Below are 17596 nucleotides of genomic sequence, written 5' to 3'. Positions count from 1 at the left end.
TGTCAATGGAGAGACATCTCCGTTTTAGTGATTATCAGGTGTGCAGTGAGAGGAAATCAATGTGGTACCCCCTGGCTGATGTCAGCAATTTACTCTCCGCCCATTGCCAAGGCCTTGGCTCACATCGTTTCCTACTCTGTGGACTTACCAAAGTTCATTTTAATGGCCTGTCATTGGACAATTCATTTCTCTATGAATATAACCATCACCACATTGAAGGTTAATCTCTAAGACAGTAACCTGGTGCCCATCTCCTCTCCACCTCACATTAATTCCTCCGTGGGATTCTGAGCCCTCGCTTCAGAGCCTTGCCAACAGCTCATGGGAAAAAGCAGAATTTCTGAACAAAACAATTCAAATCAAAACAAAACTGCCAGCCTCTCTCGATCAGCTCACCCCTTCCCACCACACACATAAACACAAAAGGAAGTGTGCGGGTGAGTGGGGAAACACTGGGGGAGATAAGACTGACCTTGACCGAGCCTGGAAAGCCTTTCAACAATCGTGGGAGACAATTTCTATAGGTGAATAGGGGAGAAGGTTAGATCCTATACAGCTAAACCAAACTTTGTAAAAGCTCTTGCCAACCCCATCAAGCCTGCTGCCCAGAACAACTCTCACCAAACTTTGTAAAAGCTCTTGCCAACCCCATCAAGCCTCCTGCCTCCAGTCCTGCCCAGGCTTCCATGAGCTCCCACATGTCCCTGGGATCAAGGTACCAGCTCTGCCTGTGACATCGAGGACATGCATTAAAGACACGTGCTAATGGGACAGCGAGGTAGGGGAGAAATGCACTACTCAGAGATTCAGGCCTAACTGACACATCCGCAGTCAAGACATAGATGTCACGAATGCTCTTTGGCCCTCAGTTTCCATCTTGGTAAAAGGAAGGGGTTGGGCTAAATTACACTGGCTGTTCTTTCCAGTTCTAAAATGTGATGTCTCTATGACTCAAGGTAATTGGTTCTCTCCATACTAGTCAGTCAAGCTTGGAAGGAGGTGACGTTTGTTTTGGGTGCCCAACTATTATGCTCTTATAGCTGCTCCCCTCATTTATGCATCCGGCACTTTGGAGAACACAAAATATGTTCTTAGGCATTTTCAATTGCACTTGCATTGAAAACTCAAAAGTATGCCCAATGAGGTGTTTCAATTAGGATGCTTTCTGCTGTCAGTAACAGAAAACCTAGGTGCAGTCAAACACACTGACCACTACACTGTGGGAATGTATAGGGTGGTTAAAGCTAATGGATGGCCCACTTGTAACTGATCTTTATTTACTTACTCTTCCATCATCCACCCATCCATTAAAAAAAAAAAAAAAAAAAGACAGAGTTTGGTACTGTGCTGGGAACGAGATATTCAAGTGACTCAATCATTAAAAGAAGTAAAACCCTAGAGGTGTCCTAAAGTGTAAGGTGCTCCCAGTCTTCTCTGGGAGCCAACTGAGGGTGTTACCGCTGCAGGTCCCATAGGCATGGAACACTAGTTGGAAGAAAAATGGTATCTTGGTTTAGAGGGTGAAGTCAACCAGGACATGGTGATTTCCAACAGGTATATCTGGACCACGGGGGCTGGACAATGATGCTGGAAGGAGAGGCAAGGATTATAAAGGGGATGGAGTTGGAGCTCTGACCTCAGAGGAACATAGAATGGAAAACAGGAACCATGTATGTCTGGAAGGATGCAGAGAGAGAGAGAGAGAGATTTCCATTCACTTCCAGGTCTGCAAGCAGCCTAATCACGATGGTTGAAGTACAGATAACTATTAGCACAGATAGTTAGGCCTGAAGAGTAGGGGATCATGACAGATGACTTCAAACAGATGATCATGATGACTAACACATAGTTCCAGACAGTGGCCTACGTCCTCAAGACACATTAGCTTACTTAATCTTCATAGTAATTTTTGTGGCATAGGTATTAGTGTCCCCATTTTACATAGGAGGAAAGCAAGAACAGAGACCTTGTCAAGGTCACATGCTGGTTAGTGGTAGAGCTGCTATCTGAATGCAGGCAGTTTGGTTTCAATGTCTGTGCACCACAAAACAAACTGTATGACAATATGGGAAGTGCTCCAGTAGAGATAAGAACAGGATGAGAAAAGAGCAGGCAATGGACGTGCCAGGAAGCCTCACAGAGGAGATGCCACTTCAAGTGGTGTGTCTTGAAGAGTGAATAGAAGTTCTCCAGACAGAGAACAGGGGAAGTCTACCCCAGGCAGCATCCGACAGCATGCACAAATGCACGAAGAGGGAGAGGGATGTGGGGTGTAGCCTTTGACGAGCAGAGAATAATCCTACACAGCTGGACCAAAAGGGATGTGAGAGCTTGGCTTGCAAAGAAGCTAGAGTTGCCAAAACTGGTTTGGCTCAGTGGATAGAGTATTGACCTGTGGACTGAAAGGTCCCAGGTTCGATTCCGGTCAGGGGCATGTACATTGGTTGCCGGCACATCCCCAGTGGGGAGTGTGCAGGAGGCAGCTGATCAGTGTTTCTCTCTCATAGATGTTTCTGGCTCTCTATTCCTCTCTCTTCCTCTCTGTAAAAAATCAATAAAATATATTGAAGAAGAAGAAGAAGAAGAAGAAGAAGAAGAAGAAGAAGAAGAAGAAGAAGAAGCAGCTAGAGTTTGTAGCCAGATTGTTAAGAACTTTACAAACCGCATTCATTTGTTCTGCGGGAGCTGAGGAAAGGGATGAGTCAGGACTCCAGTTTTCAGGGCTCTCCAGGATGATTTCTCAGTGCTTTATTCTGGATCACACTCAATAGAAAATCACTTCTGGCCGAAACAGGTTTGGCTCAGTGGATAGAGCATTGGTCTGCAGACTGAAAGGTCCCAGGTTCGATTTCGGTCAAGGGCATGTACATTAGTTGCGGGCACATCCCCAAGCTGGTTAATGTTTCTCTCTCACCCATGTTTCTAGCTCTCTATTTCTCTCCCTTCCTCTCTGTAAAAAATCAATAAAATTAAATTGAAAAAGAAAAAAGAAAATCACTTCTGCTTTGGCACCTGCTCCTTGCTTTCAGCAGCCCCAGCAATGGCAGGTAGAGGTCGGTCCTACAGCCAGGCCAGGGCTGGGAAGTAAAGGCCGCATTGTAGCTCACAAGCAGGGCTGGAAGAAGACCCCAGCAGCATTCCACCATAGAATAATGGGCTCTTTGTTCACTCTGGGAGCCCTGGGTCCAAGAAAGTCCAAACAGAAACCAGCAAAGAACTTGTTCTCCTTAAAATCTCTGGGAAGATCTCTAAGACGAAGCCTCTCAGTGAGAAGGCTCCCTCAGACTTCACAGCTGGGAGGAGGAACAGACAATGGAAGTTGACTCTCCCCATGACACCACTTCCATCCAACTCACCAGTCTATTCTCCTTCTCTCCAGGGGACCCTTGCAGCCTCACCAAATACAATGAGCCTTTCAAGCTGTGTCCTACCTCCTAACGTTCCCCTGCTTCTAAGTAGGAAGTCTGTAAGTCCAAGGGTTCTCAGACCACCTGATTCTCTTTTAAATTTTATTTTTCAATTACAGTTACACACAATATTATGTTAGTCTCTGGTGTGCAATGTAATGATTAGTCATTTATATAACCTACCAAGTGATTGCCAGGAAAAGTCTAGTACACATACTTAGTTACCACAATATTATTGACGATATTCCCTGTGTCCTTTACACCCCTGTGACTATTTTGTAACTACCTTCTTAATGTGTACTTCTTAATCCCTTCACTTCTTAAATTCAGTTTTCCTCTGAAACCTCCCTCCTACCTTACCCACCTATTTCTTTTTTATTCTTCTTACTGTCTTTTATTTATTTATTTATTTATTTATTTATTTATTTATTTATTTTTATTGTGTTACAAATAGTAGTACATATGTCTCCTTTTTCCCCCCATTGACCTTCCCCAGGCCTCCCCTATCCCCTGGAATATGCCCCCGCCCCCCCACACCCCCAACTCCTTAATGTCTTGTGTCCATTGGTTGTGCTTATGTGCATGCATACAAGATCTTCGGTTGATCTCTTATCTCGCCCCTCGCTCACAACATTCCCCAGCCTCCCCGCTGTAATTTGTCAGTCTTTTTGATGCTTCTCTGCCTCTGTATCTATATTGTTGTTCATCAAGTTATAATGTTCTTTATCATCCATAAATGAGTGAGATAGTGTGCTATTTTTCTTTCACTGCCTGGCTTATTTCACTTAGCACCCACCTGCTTCTTGATGTCTTGGCCCCATGGCCTCAAGGGCAAAGTGATGAGATACCAGGAATCACCCCCCAGCAGCCACAAAAGCCTTCAGAACAAGCAGATCACAAAGAACTGCAAACACCAACTCGAACACCAGCTCTGTCACCTGGTGGCTGTGTGACATGGGCAAGTCCCTGCCTCTCTTTAAGCTAAGCTGTCCTCGTTGTAAACGGGTCTACCTTTTGAAAAATGGCTGTTCCGCCTCTGACAACCCATCACTATATCGTAATGAACTAATGTCTCCCAAATGCAAAGTGCCATGCAACCGATGTTTCTATCCATCAGATTCTCGCCCTCCGAGCCACAGGGAAAGCTCTTCCTGTCAGTGGTCATTATTCAGGCCTGTCAGTGGCATGTCTGTAGCCGGAAACAGCTTAGCACAGAGCCTGCCCGTGATCCCGGGGCAGAGCAGGCGAAGTGAGGGAAGGGTCTGGTCGGCTTCTGCACAGGCCTGGGCGGGATGAGCCAGACAGGCTGGGAGGCCATTTACAGGCTGCTGTGCTCATGCACCTTCTTGAGCCATTTTCCTTCTGACCGTGTTCACCCTCAGGCCCAGGCAGCACCCAAAGGCTTGGGACTCCAGAAGCTGTTGGCACAGACCCTCCTGGGATGGAAGGAAGTGGGTCATTTCCCCCCAACATTCTATTGTTGTTGTTTTTTTATTTTGTTCTTTATTTTTATTGTTGACACTGTTACAGAAGTCCCTATTTCCCCCAGTGTTATCCATCTCCACCCGGCCTGACCCGCCCTTTTCTCTACCCATCACTGCTCTGTGGTCTGTGTCTATGGGTTATGCATATATGTTTTTTGGATAATTATTTTTTATTATTATTGAGGTACTAGTGACCCAGGGCATGAAATTCATGCACATTAAAGGGGGATTAACTAGAGGAAATATTTTAATATTGCTATTTGCCCTTTCTCTATAATAGGAGTGTCAGCGATGAAAGAAACTTAGTAAGATGTATATGAAAACCTTCCTCCTGTCAGTCTGGGGCATGATGCAGGACCCAGAGTTAAATCCCTGCCCACTCGTGGTGCTTCAAAATTGTGCAAGACCCAGACCCAGCTGGCCTCATCCCCATCAAGCCCCGCCAGTCAGGGGGCACAGCCTCAGGTCCCCCAGCACACACCTCAGGTCCCCCAGTGCACCCTCAGGTCCCTCAGCCTGACACCAGGGCAGGCAGTGCAGCCTGAGGTGCCGTGTCAAGCCCCACTGGGCAGGGGGCGCAGTCTGAAATCCCCCCATCAAGCCCCACCAGGTGGGGGGGCACAGCCTCAGGTCCCGTGGCCCAGCACCAGAATGAGGGGCACACCTTGTCAAACCCTGCCAGGCGAGGGGTGCGGCCTGAGGTCCCTTGTGGAGCCCCACCAGGCAGGGGGCGTGGCCTCAAGTCCCCCAGCGCTGGGGTGTGGGATGCGGCCTCAGGTTCCCTGGCCCAGGGCTGGGGGGAGCAGCATGAGGTTTTCCAGCCTAGCACCAGGACAGGGGGTGCACCTTGAGGTCCCCTGTCAAGCCCTGCTAAGTGGGGGGCATGGCCTCAGGTCCCCTGCCCTGGCCCAGCACCACACAGCATCAGGTCCCTGCTGATTGCTCCTTAAGGCTCATTACAGGAACTCAGCTTCCACTGTGGGTGCAGCCATCTTGTGCTATAGAAACCCTGACTCCACTGTGGTGCCACCATCTTTGTGACGGCTTGATGGTCAATTTGCATATTCCCTCTTTATTATATAGGATAATTGGCATACAAAAAAGCTGTACATATTTAATGTCTACATCTTGGTGAATTTGAAAGTAAGTATACATCTATGAAATCACCATAAAGTATGCCATAGATTTAACTATCACCTCTAAAAGTTCTCTCTCTCTCTTCCTCTCTCTCTGATTGAACATTTAATATAAATTATACCCTCTTAACAAATTTAGTTCACAATATAGTATTGTAAATACTGTATGCACTGTGCTTTACTGTAGACCTCTATGACTTACCCATCTTGCATAATTAAAATTATGTATGGAAGTGGACACATTTTAACACAAAGCCTTGTTGTGTTTTCATTTTGATGAGGTAACGAGGCAGGCAAGTTGAAGACTGAGGTTTGGATCTTCCCAGTTTGTTCAGTGTAGACCACAGAGAGGAGCCGAGGCTGATGGGAAGGAGGGGAAGGAAGAAGGCTAACTCCCTCTTATCCAGCATCTAGGTGCTTCACAGCATCATGACGCCGAATCTTTGACAATAATGCCGTAAACTGGCTACTACTGTCATCCTCTAAGCACAGAGGCTGAACAACTTGTTCAAATCACACAGCAACTAAATGACTGAGCTAGGCTCCGAACCCAAACATTCTGGCTCCAGAGTCCCAGAAAGACTTTCTGCCTGATATAAGGAAGTCCTTGCATAGGTTTACCAATGTTTTCAAAGTGAGAGAGACAATTGTTCTATAGAAGTATTTAAGCCAAGGCTAAGGGGCCATGTGCAAGGGATGCTCAGTAAACATTCCTTGGCAGGAAGTATCATAAATCAATGCTTATTACTTTGGGTCAGAGGAGGATGAGAAGGCGGATGAGAAGGAGAAGAAAGAGGAAGAGGAAAATGACGAGGAGGAAAATCAGTTGAAAGTTTGGTTGTGGGGACAGAATAAAAGAAATTTCTGAAGATTTAAGGGAGCAGGAAGTAACTAACCATTTCTTCAAGGCACGATTATCCAAATAAATCAGCTCTAATGGAATTTTGTCTTTTTTCCCATGCTGCTCAAGATGAATGTCAGGAAAAGAACATTCCCTCATCCTAGCCTTGAGAAAGACTGATGATAAAATTGCTAATATTTATGGTATGTTTATTTTCTACCACGCATTGTTCTAAGCACTGTATTTACACATATTTCCTTCTTACAATAGCCCTATGAGGTAGATACTACTATAATTAAGAAACTGAGTCACAAAGAGCTTGAATTACCAATCCAAGATTACACAGGTGGTCTAATGGCAGAACTGGGATTCAAGCTGAGACATTCACCATCGCTACACTCCCTCTAATAGCAACAGGAAAGAGAGGGCCCCCCAAGCAGAATGTTGGTGTTGATGAAGAAGGGCAATGGATGCTAAGAGACAAAACCCACAGATGCCTTCTCATGGCTTGGTCCTGCTAGAGGGAAAAGAATCTTCCAGCCCTAGCCCATTTGATTCAGTGAATGGAGCATCAGACTGTGGATTGAAGGGTCTCAAGTTCAATTCTGGCCAAGGGCACATGCCTGGTTGTGGGCTCAATCCCTAATGGGGGGGAGGGGGGTGCAAGAGGCAGCCGATCAGTGATCCTCTCTTATCATTGATGTCTCTATCTCTATCTCTATCTCTTCCTTCCTCTCTGAAATCAATTTTATATATATATATATTTATTTATTTATTTATTTATTTATTTATTTATTTTTAAAGAATCTTCCTGCCCATGAATTCCACATTCAAATTGCCATCCTTCTCTTCTGGTCATTGCAAGGAGAAGATGAAAGAAAGCAAGAAGCAAAAAGACAATTAAAAAACAGATACATAGCAATTAGATTGTTGTATATCTATAACAAAAGGGATGAATGAAATACAGATATAAGATAATTAATAAATTTTTCACAGGAAATAGCCAAAAGACAAAACTCTGAGAGACTAAGAGCCATGTAAAAGATAACTTGAAAGCAATGAACAACTTTGAGAAAATGAAATTAACTGGAGAAAGGCAGAGAGGCCGGTTACTCACAAATAGCAGAAGGATTTGATGTAAAGCTCTAGGTATTAAAAGAGGCTGGACCCCATTGTGGCTAAAGATAGTAGTTTGGAGTCTTTTGGGTTTAAATTCATGTCACCTGGACAAGTTACATGATCTCTTCGAGTTCCAGGGTCCTTCCCAGTAAAATGTTAATAATGCCTATGTCAGAGGAATGCTGAAAGGGTAGGAAGATATGTGAGAACATGCCAAGCCCAGTGCCTGGCACAGAGCGGGCACTTGCTAAATATGAGCTACTTGAACATGAAATGTCAGCTCCCAAAACCCAGCACGGTCTTGGTTCAGGCACCAGGAGCATCCGTGATTGGATGCCTAGAACCAATCCCTCTTGGAATCATACGCAGAGATCCTAGAAGAGCAGAGTTCTGGGTCCTAAAGGGCAGCACTGTCAACAGATGAAAGCAGGCACGGAGGGGCCCCCAACAGAGATGGGGTGAAGAGAGGGAAAATGCCCCGGGGTCTGAGAGAGTGGTTAGTGGAATGACAGAAACGAAGCCCCAAGACAACTTCTATCTACAATGCAATTGTAAGAACTCCCTTTGTAGACCCCTTAGGAAACCCCTTTGAAACCTTCAAGGAAGCAGGGAACAGAGCCCTGGTTCGGCACTCAGGTGTCCTGTTGTATCTTCTGAAGATGCCAACCAGGCTCTGTGGCCTTCGGTACGTCATTTATACTTTCAGGGTCTCAACCTTCTCGTCTGAAAAAGTGGGGACAATGAGTTCCACCTGAAACCACTGGGTGAAGATTAAATGAGTTGCCCCCTATAAAGCACTGGAAACATAGGAAATACTGAAGTATGGGAGCAACCATACTTAGGTAAAAACTGCTGTTTGAGCTTTAACCCTGCTATTCTGGCTTCTGCACGCACTTACTTGCTTAAACAATAGGGCAGTTGCCTCAGCTTCCAGATTGAGACCTGGAAACTCACAAAGGTAACTTTCCTGAGCCTGTGGACCAGGACCACAGGAAATTGATTCCTATTGACTCAGTTGCTCCAGGAGTTGAAAGTGCAGATAACCTTTAGAGATTAACTTTGCTCAGTTCTGCTTCTGAACTATCTGCTTTCGCAAGATGGGTCCACATTCCTACGTCCAGCAGGATGTGGCTGGGAATGACCCTGCCGGCTGTTCCCAGCATGTAGGATTTAGAATTTAGAACAAAGGAAAAATTTTGTGGTTTAGACTTTTAAAGGGACTGCCTACACCTGGAACGGCATGGTCATGAGGGTGGACTCCACCTGCGTGTGGTGCTCTCGCGGCCATTGCTGGCCAGCTCAATAAATCCTTGCCTGCTTTTTAAATCAATTAGCAGCCTCCGGTGGTCTTATTTTTGACTCCAGGGTTCAACCCCACAACAGATACTGAATAAATGATAACTTTCCTGCCTTCTACCCATTGTTACACAACAACAATACATCAAACAGAGAGTCCTCTGAGCCAGAAGAATAAGGTAAGTGGATGCTTTTGAATTCAATTCCCAGAACATCCCTGTGTGTGAAACCATATCTTTAGCCAGTCTCACAGTCCAGAATGACCTCTCCTCCCACCCCAGCCTTTCTTGTCTAGAAAACATCTTTGATACTTCAAGGCCAAGCTCAATCATTCCCTGAAGGAATTGTTTCTAGAAATTCCTCAGCATATGACTTGTTCTCCAACTTTGCATTTCTTTCCCTCTGCCTTGTGTTCTGTTTAGTTCTTGGGAGTAGTGAGAATGTCTTATTCACCTCGGCTATGTCACACATTTCTTTTTAGCATGTTAGCTGGGGGTCTAGGAACCACCCTATCTCCTGAATTCATCTCTCCTCTGGAGCAATACCTTTCTCCATTGGGCCTCACTCAATACTCCCCAAGAAAGGAGGAGGGGATTTTGGGAAATTTGGGAACAAGGACTGGACATGCAAAGCCAACTTATCGACTTGGCACAGTGGCTAGGGTCCCTAATAGTTTTAGGAGCCACAAAAAAAAAAATGTTTTAAAAAAAATTTTAAATAAGAAAAGAAACATTTAAGTTAGGTCAAATAAAATGTTTTAAAATATCATCTTAGTATATTTATCTTTACTAGTATGCCAATGCATATGTAATTTTCACCCCTTTTTATGCAGAAGGGGCCCCTGAAGGCAAAAGTTTCAATGACCCACCAGTCACATGGGTATGAGTATCTCTGCCTCCCCCCTCCCAGTTTCCCGCCCCCCCTCCCCCCACACACACACACTTTGTTCCTAGGGAGCCTCCTGTGGGCAGGAAGCTAGCATTTAACCTGCTCCTCTTTGCTCACTATTTGACAGTGGCATAGCTGTATCTGAAATTTGTCTTCTTTCCCATGCTGCTCAAGATGAGTGTCAGGAAAAGAACATCCCCTCATCTTAGCTATGAGAAAGATGGATGATAAAAATCGCTAATATTTATGGTATGTTTATTTTCTACCACGCATTGTTCTAAGCACTGTATTTACACATATTTTCTTCTCACAATAGCCCTATGAGGTAGGTTCTACTATAATTAAGAAACTGAGGCACAAAGAGCCTGAGTTACCAATCTGAGTGGCATAGCTGGTGACCCTGAAGAAGAGCTCACTGTTGCTGTACACAGTAAGCTAAGCATTGGAACTAGGCTTCGGCAGTAATAAAGGTCCTATCCTGACCCCCTTCTGCCCACTCCTGCACCCAGCTCTCCCATTGTTTCCGGACTTGGACAGAGAATGGGGATGTCATTTATTGGGCCCCTACAATTATTGTATTGATCCTTTAAATGATCTTGTCAGGTAAGCGTAACCTTTATTTGACAGATAAAGTCACTGAAGAATAGGGAGTTTAAAGAATTTACTCAAGGTCAAGTCGCTAACAACAGGGTTTAGATCCCAGACTTTTGGACTCCAAGTTAACGCTTCTTTCTCCCCCTGCATTATGCCGTAGGGGCTAAGTAGTTGCGGGTTGAAATGAATCAAATGGCCAGAGGGGATTCGCCAGCCAGCACAGAGTTCGATTGCAATTTCCCCGGAATTGTTGACTTGGCAATTACAAGCTTCCTAGGAAACCTTGGACATTCTCCATCCCTCCGTAGGCACTCTATGACGCTCCCGTCCATGTTCCTGCTTTGGAGAGGCTCCAGCAGTTGCAATATGTTTGACACTATCTTTTGCTGTCTTTGCAGAATCAGATAAGGGAGCAAATCCTTTATTTACCAGAGTTCTTAGAATGAAAAAGGTAAGGTTTGATTTTCATGTAGACAGAAAGAAATATGGACAATCGTGTATCTTCTTGTAATTAAGTTTCTATTCCAGAAGGCCAACTCACTGCTGCACACTTAGAATCCCCAAGTAGTGGTCAAAAGAAATGTTTTGGGGAGAAGAGAATCTCCCATTCTCCTTGCCAGAGGAAATTCCAAAATTATCGGACAATGCCCTAGCCCTGCAGCCGGCAAACTGCGGCTCACAAGCCACATGCAACTCTTTGGCCCCTTGAGTGTGGCTCTTCCACAAAACACCACGGCCTGGGAGAGTCTATTTTGAAGAAGTAGAAAAACTTTAAGTTAGAAGAAGTTTAAGTTTTAAAATTTTGGCTCTCAAAAGAAATTTCAATCGTTGTACTGTTGATTTTTGGCTCTGTTGACTAATGAGTTTGCTGACCACTGCCCTACCCAGTTTGGCTCAGTGGATAGAGCATTGGCCTGCAGACTTAAGGGTCCTAGGTTCAATTCTGGCCAAGGGCACATGCCAGGGTTGCGGGCTAGATCCCCAGTGGGAGGCGTTCAAGAGACAACCCATCAATGATTCTCTCTCATCATTGATGTTTCTCTCTGTCTCTCCCTCTCCCTTCCTCTCTGAAATAAATAAATATATATTTAAAACACACACACACACACACACACACACACACACACACACACAATTTGTGGACAAGATGAAATAAAGGATTTGAAGGAGAAAAGTTTCCTAATCTCCACGTTGAATTTACATGAATTTCTTCCTCACCTTGCTCCCACCCACCAACCCCAACTGATTCTGAGCCTTGAATCATCCAAGGAAGGTAGCTCCTTAACATCAAAGATTCAGGCAAGGTATTGGCAAGCCAGAGTATGCTTTTAAACTTGGCTTATGTCCATGAAATATTCTAGAGTGTGTCTCACGAAAACATGTCTCCATCTGGCCAGCGTGGTCAGCTCTTTGCTGTGGGTCCTTCCATTCTCCTCTCTCACCATGCTTCACCACAGTCAACTCTTTGGTCCTTCCTTCCTGCTGGAGGGTAAGCTCCAGGGAGACAGGGCCACGCCTGCCTTGCTCACAGCTTGAGGGCAGCATGTGGCTGCATAGAGCAGAGGTCAAGAGCATGGGTTCAAGGGAAAGCTAGACCTGGGTTTGAATTCTATCGGCTACTCACGCATTATGGGACTTAGAGAAAGTGACTCTCTATTACTCAGTTTTCTCATCTATAAAAGTGGCAAAAACTGCTGTGAAGATTAAATTAGCTTACACACATAAAGCTTGACCCCTGGCACTTTATAAGTGCTTAATAGACATTTGTTACTATTACTGTTTTAAGCACTGAGTGGGTATTTTTTAGCAGAATTCTTTTCAAAAAAAAAAAAAAAAGAGTGAGTTGAAGCAAGAGGACTGTGTAGGGCTGCCCTCATTAAGGAGAATTCTCCAGGCCACCCAGATGTTGCTGAGTGGCTTCTGGAAGGTCCCTCACATGAGCTCACAGGGGGGAATGAGCAGGGCTGGAGGCACCAGCTCCTACGATGGTAGCCTCGCCTCCCCCTGCCCACTCTCGGAGCCGTGGCTGCTGAGACTCTTTGTTCCCAAGAAGAGCCTGATCCAGACAAGCTCCGGTGTGGAGGAAGTGGGCCCAGGTCCGCACCTGCCCCAGACGCCGGCTGTGAGGCTATCAGCCCAGCGCCCTGTTCCAGCTTCCTCCACCATTGTTCAGCACTCAGCACTCTTCCGACAGCCTGGCTGTGGGAGCGGCTGCCACGCTGCCTGGGCCACGCTGGGGTAGGACTGCAGTTGGGAGGGGGCACTTTCATAGGAGGATTGAGGTAGGGGTGTGTGTGTGTGTGTGTGTGTGTGTGTGTGTGTGTGTGTGTTTTGGGGGGACAGGCTGAGATGGGGGGCCCAGTGTAAGGGTTCCCCAGTATTAACATTTTGAAGCATCCACTGCAAACGTGATGATGAATAGTTTTGTAAAGTGAAAGAAAATGAATAATCTACACAAAGAAAAGCGTTTCTCGAAGTACTTTGAAGTACTCCACTGTCTTCAAAGGCTCGACTGCCCAACTCTGAGCATTTCTGAGCCTTTTCCACTGTAGTCAGTCCCCTGAGCTGTCCATGAAGCCCTTGAACTCAACCATGGAACAAAATATCATAAACTCCGCATTTAGAGACACGTGTTAGGGGTTTATTACCTTGGGAGACTCAGAGTTTTTGTGAAGTTTGGTTATTACATCAGACCTTTTGCTGATTTTTCCCTTTCAAAGTTTTATCTTTATACTAGTCTCTGAATGAGTGACTTTTAGATACTCTTCTTTCACCACGAAAAGGGCTCATTCTTCTGATTGTATATATAACTAGAGGCCCAGTGCATGAATTTGTGCATGGGTGGGGTCCAGCCAGCCCTCCCCAATCAGGGGACAATTTGCATATTAGCCTTTTATTATATAGGATACTCAATGTAAAAAACAATTCACAATGCATAAACCATTGGATAATAGTTAAAAATCATCTGAAATGCTACCATCTTGAAATAATCACCATTAAAAGTCATTTAATCACCATTAAATGTCTATATAAACTATATAGACACATGTGACTTCATAAAAGTGGTGGATTTTTTAAATCATGAACATTTTTTTCTTAAGTGCAGTGCTCCAGGTAATTATGACAGAAGGGTCCAGGAACTAGGTGGCTATGTGTGATGTATCTTAGATTTATCTACCTATATATTACTAGACATATGTATCACAAAATATCTATCTGTAGATAGAGATATATACGGCTAGCTCTATACAACTGCATAAATAGAGTTCAGCTTATATGACTTGTTTATTTTTATTTGCTATCCTTGTATGAATTCCTTTATTATCAACCCACCCATCATCATGTATGTATAATAAAAAATGTGACACATTTGTGTCTTTTTTTAAAGTTTAATACATATTTGTAGTTTGTTATTTTGAAGGTTACTCTGGCATATGCCACGAGGCTCGTGGTGATGTGGCATATGTCGAGCTAAGATAAGGAGAAGATCTGATGATCAGCTTTTAAATCTAGGAGAGTGTTTGAAATTCAAAATTTTACAACTAATCACACCTCAAAGTAAATCAGACCACAGTCAGAATGTCAGCTCTGGAAGGAGCCCCTCGGATCACCTGCTCCCAATCACTCCCTTTGGCGACGATGGAACTGGGGCCAGGGAAGCAGACGTGTCCAGTGTGGCTGGACTTGTACTAAAATCTGTTTTCCTGAGTCATCACCCCACTCTTCCCATCGGATTGTGTTCCTGTCACATGCAGCATGTGGCAAAACTGTTTGCCCTTTTTTCACATCCCCACCAGAAAGGGATGTGGCAACCTTTGCATTCAGACGTGTTCTGAGATGGAGTGAGAGATGGAAATGGGGGCGCTGGGGCCCTGGGATTCAGACCCCATCAGTCTAGGAAGAGGATGGCAGAGGAAACAATGGTTCTAACAATAGTAAGGATATGCAGCCCTTCCTGCGTTCCATCCTTACAAGGGCCCAATGAAGCAGTCACAGTTTCTATCCCCTCTTGACAGATGAGGAAGCCGAGGCACCCAGGAGGTGAGTAACTTCCCAGAGCTTTGTAACTAATCCAGCTCCAGAGCCCAGCCTCTTGTGCCCGGAGCCTCTCACAGAGGTGGGAGCTCAGACAGTGAGTGATGTTGCTGAAATCACAGAAGCAGCATGAACTGAGCCCTCGTCTTTCTCATACTGTAGGCTCAGTGAGTGACCACTCAGCAGCCAGGTGATTGTGGGGCAGTTCCCGAACCCTCTCCCTGCTGACCCTGCCTTGGTCTGACTCCTGGCCAGAGCTTCCATGGCTGCTTATTAGCTCTTTCTTATTTCCTTTCTTAAATTTTATTGTTGAAAGTATTGCAGATATTGCCCTTTTCCTCTTCACTGGCCCCCTCCACCCCTCCTACCCACACTCATGCCTTTACTGCACTATTGTCTGTGTCCTTGTGCTATGCATATTATATATATATATATATATATATATATATATATATATATATATATATATATATATATATATATATAAAAGCCTAAGTGACTGAACAACTGAACGGCCAGTTGACCGGTTGCTATGGTGCACACTGATCACCAGGGGCAGACACTCAGGGCAGAAGCTGTCCCCTTGTGGTCAGTGTGCTCCCACACCAGGAGTGCCTCTCAGCTGACCAACAGACACAGGGCTCATGGCTGGCCACAGCCTCCCGGAGACCCCAGAGGAGCGGAAGTAACCTACCAAGCGGCAGCAGCGGCAGCCGCAGAGGGCCGGGATGAGCAGGAGTGGCAGGTGGCATTGGACTGCCAGTTTCGGCCCAATCCCAGCAGGCTACGCCAAGGGACTCCACTTTCTTATTTCTTTGTTCTTTGTTTTTTTAATCCTCACCCTAGTGAGGATATTTTGCCCATTTATTTTTATTTTATTATTTTTTAAATATATTTTATTAATTTTGTACAGAGAGGAAAAGAGAGAGATAGTTAGAAACATCGATGAGATAGAGTCATCAATCAGCTACCTCTTGCACACCCCCTACTGGGGATGTTCCCACAACCCAGGTACATGCCCTTGACCGGAATCGAACCTGGGACCTTTCAGTCCCCAAGCCGACGCTCTATCCATTGAGCCAAACCGGTTTCGGCCCCATTTATTTTTAAAGAGAGTGGAAGGGAGGGAACAAGAAGAAGAAAGAGAGAGAAGGAAAAAGAGAGAGAGAGAGAGAGAGAGAGAGGGGCACAATGTGAAAGAGACACATCGATTGGTTGCCTCCCGCATGTACCCTGATGGGAGTGGAGATGACCTGCAACCCAGGTACATGTCCTTGACCAGGAATTGAACCAGAGACTCTCTGGTGTGCAGGCCAATGCTCTAACCACTGAACAACACCAATCAGGGTATTCTTTTTTTGTTTTTGTTTTGTTACTCCTCACCGGCCAGCCAAAGGGGAGTCAGAGACAGCCATGGGTCCCACTGCTTAAATCACTGGTTGTCTTTGCCAACTCTCCTTACACTATTCCTTATTAGACGAGCGATTCCCTCCCACATCGCCGAGGACACAGAGAAGCAGGCTGTCCATCTACAGTAAGTGGGACCCGGGAGGCCCCTCCCTTGGTGGCCACATGGACGCCCGGCCGGACCGTTCCGTCTCCTCAGGAGGAGCAGCCCTCCTTTGATCTCCACCCCGGGGCCCAGCCGCCCCCACCCCGGCGCCCACCACTTACTTGAGGCTGCCGACCCCTCGTCTACGGGCTCCCTGCCTGCTGGGGAGGAGACGGGGAGACAAATGCAGTCCCTCGGAATACTCAGGCCGGGGAACAAATAAACACAGACAGTCCAGCTGCCACAGCACATGGGGGCCAAGGGTAATTGAACTTGTACCACTTGGAGAATATTTTTACATCGGGATATTTCTGTCCCCGCGTCACCCTGGGGAGCGCGCTCAGGGGCATGCCTGGTGCCTGAGAATGGCAACTTTCCATGAGGACTTATGCGCCGGGGTGACGAGGCCACATACTCTGTGTGTTTCCCCAGTGATCGGGGCCGCAGCGGCACCCAGGGGGCTGCCCAGCCAGCTGTATGGGCGCAGGGCTCCGGGGACGCGAGCTTGCCTTATTGGGTATGGGATTCTTCTCTCTCCCCAAAGGGGCGTGAGCATCTACCCTCACGTGTGAAGGCTGCCGCTGGAACGTCTGATCCAGTTACTCTCTTCTGCACCTGCACGTTCGGTGCCTGTTTCCGTCCCGGGCACTGAGAGGTGGTCAGGCTGGGCGCTGACGGGTCAGGTGGGAAAAGCAGCCTCTTGGGACGCAAGGGATTTAGAAGCAGCTTGGGGCACGTGCCCGCGTTTTGAAATGCAGACTTTGAAAGGACCGTTTTCTCTATCATCGCAGAAGATGTTGATCAGTTGCGCTTAGTGTAAGGTGACCAGACGTCCCTCTTTTGGCGGGGCAGTCCCGATTTTTAACAATTTGTCCCAAGTCCTGTGGTGCTTTAAAAAGGTCCCAATTTAACCCAATTTTTAACAATTTGTCCCACGTCCCTTGGCGTTTTAAAAAGGTCCTGACTGGGACACGGGACAAATTGTTAAAATTGGGACTGTCCTGCCAAAAGCGGACTTAGTGCCCCAGCACAACTATCCACCCTCAGGGACAGTTGCCTCGGTTGGCAAGACGCATGAAGCCTTTGAGAAGCCCGTGGTGCGGTGAAATGAATGGACAGAAGCGTATTTCTTTTAATGCAGAGAAAAAGGTGCTTGAAAGGAACTCCTGTGAAATGCTTGTGAGCGCCAGGACAGAGCGACCACGTGTGGGCGAAGAGGATCTGGGCGTCGGGGAAGGCCCTCA

The 17596-nt window shown here is 46.0% G+C and overlaps 1 protein-coding gene across 1 annotated transcript in view; it reads right to left on the bottom strand.

Moving 5' to 3' along the window:
• Positions 1-16534, bottom strand: part of GJA5 (gap junction protein alpha 5) — a 45836-nt gene extending 29302 nt beyond the window's left edge. The window contains exon 1 of the mRNA XM_084867132.1: positions 16475-16534. The gene's annotated coding sequence lies outside the window, so the exon portion shown is untranslated. The remainder of the gene's footprint in view (positions 1-16474) is intronic.
• Positions 16535-17596: the final 1062 nt, after the last annotated feature.

The sequence above is a fragment of the Pipistrellus hanaki genome, assembly GCF_964339955.1.
Source record: "Pipistrellus hanaki genome assembly, chromosome: 18".
Lineage (NCBI taxonomy): Eukaryota > Metazoa > Chordata > Mammalia > Chiroptera > Vespertilionidae > Pipistrellus > Pipistrellus hanaki.
Note: the sequence above shows the minus strand (reverse complement) of the source record. Positions and strands in the feature narration are given on the sequence as shown.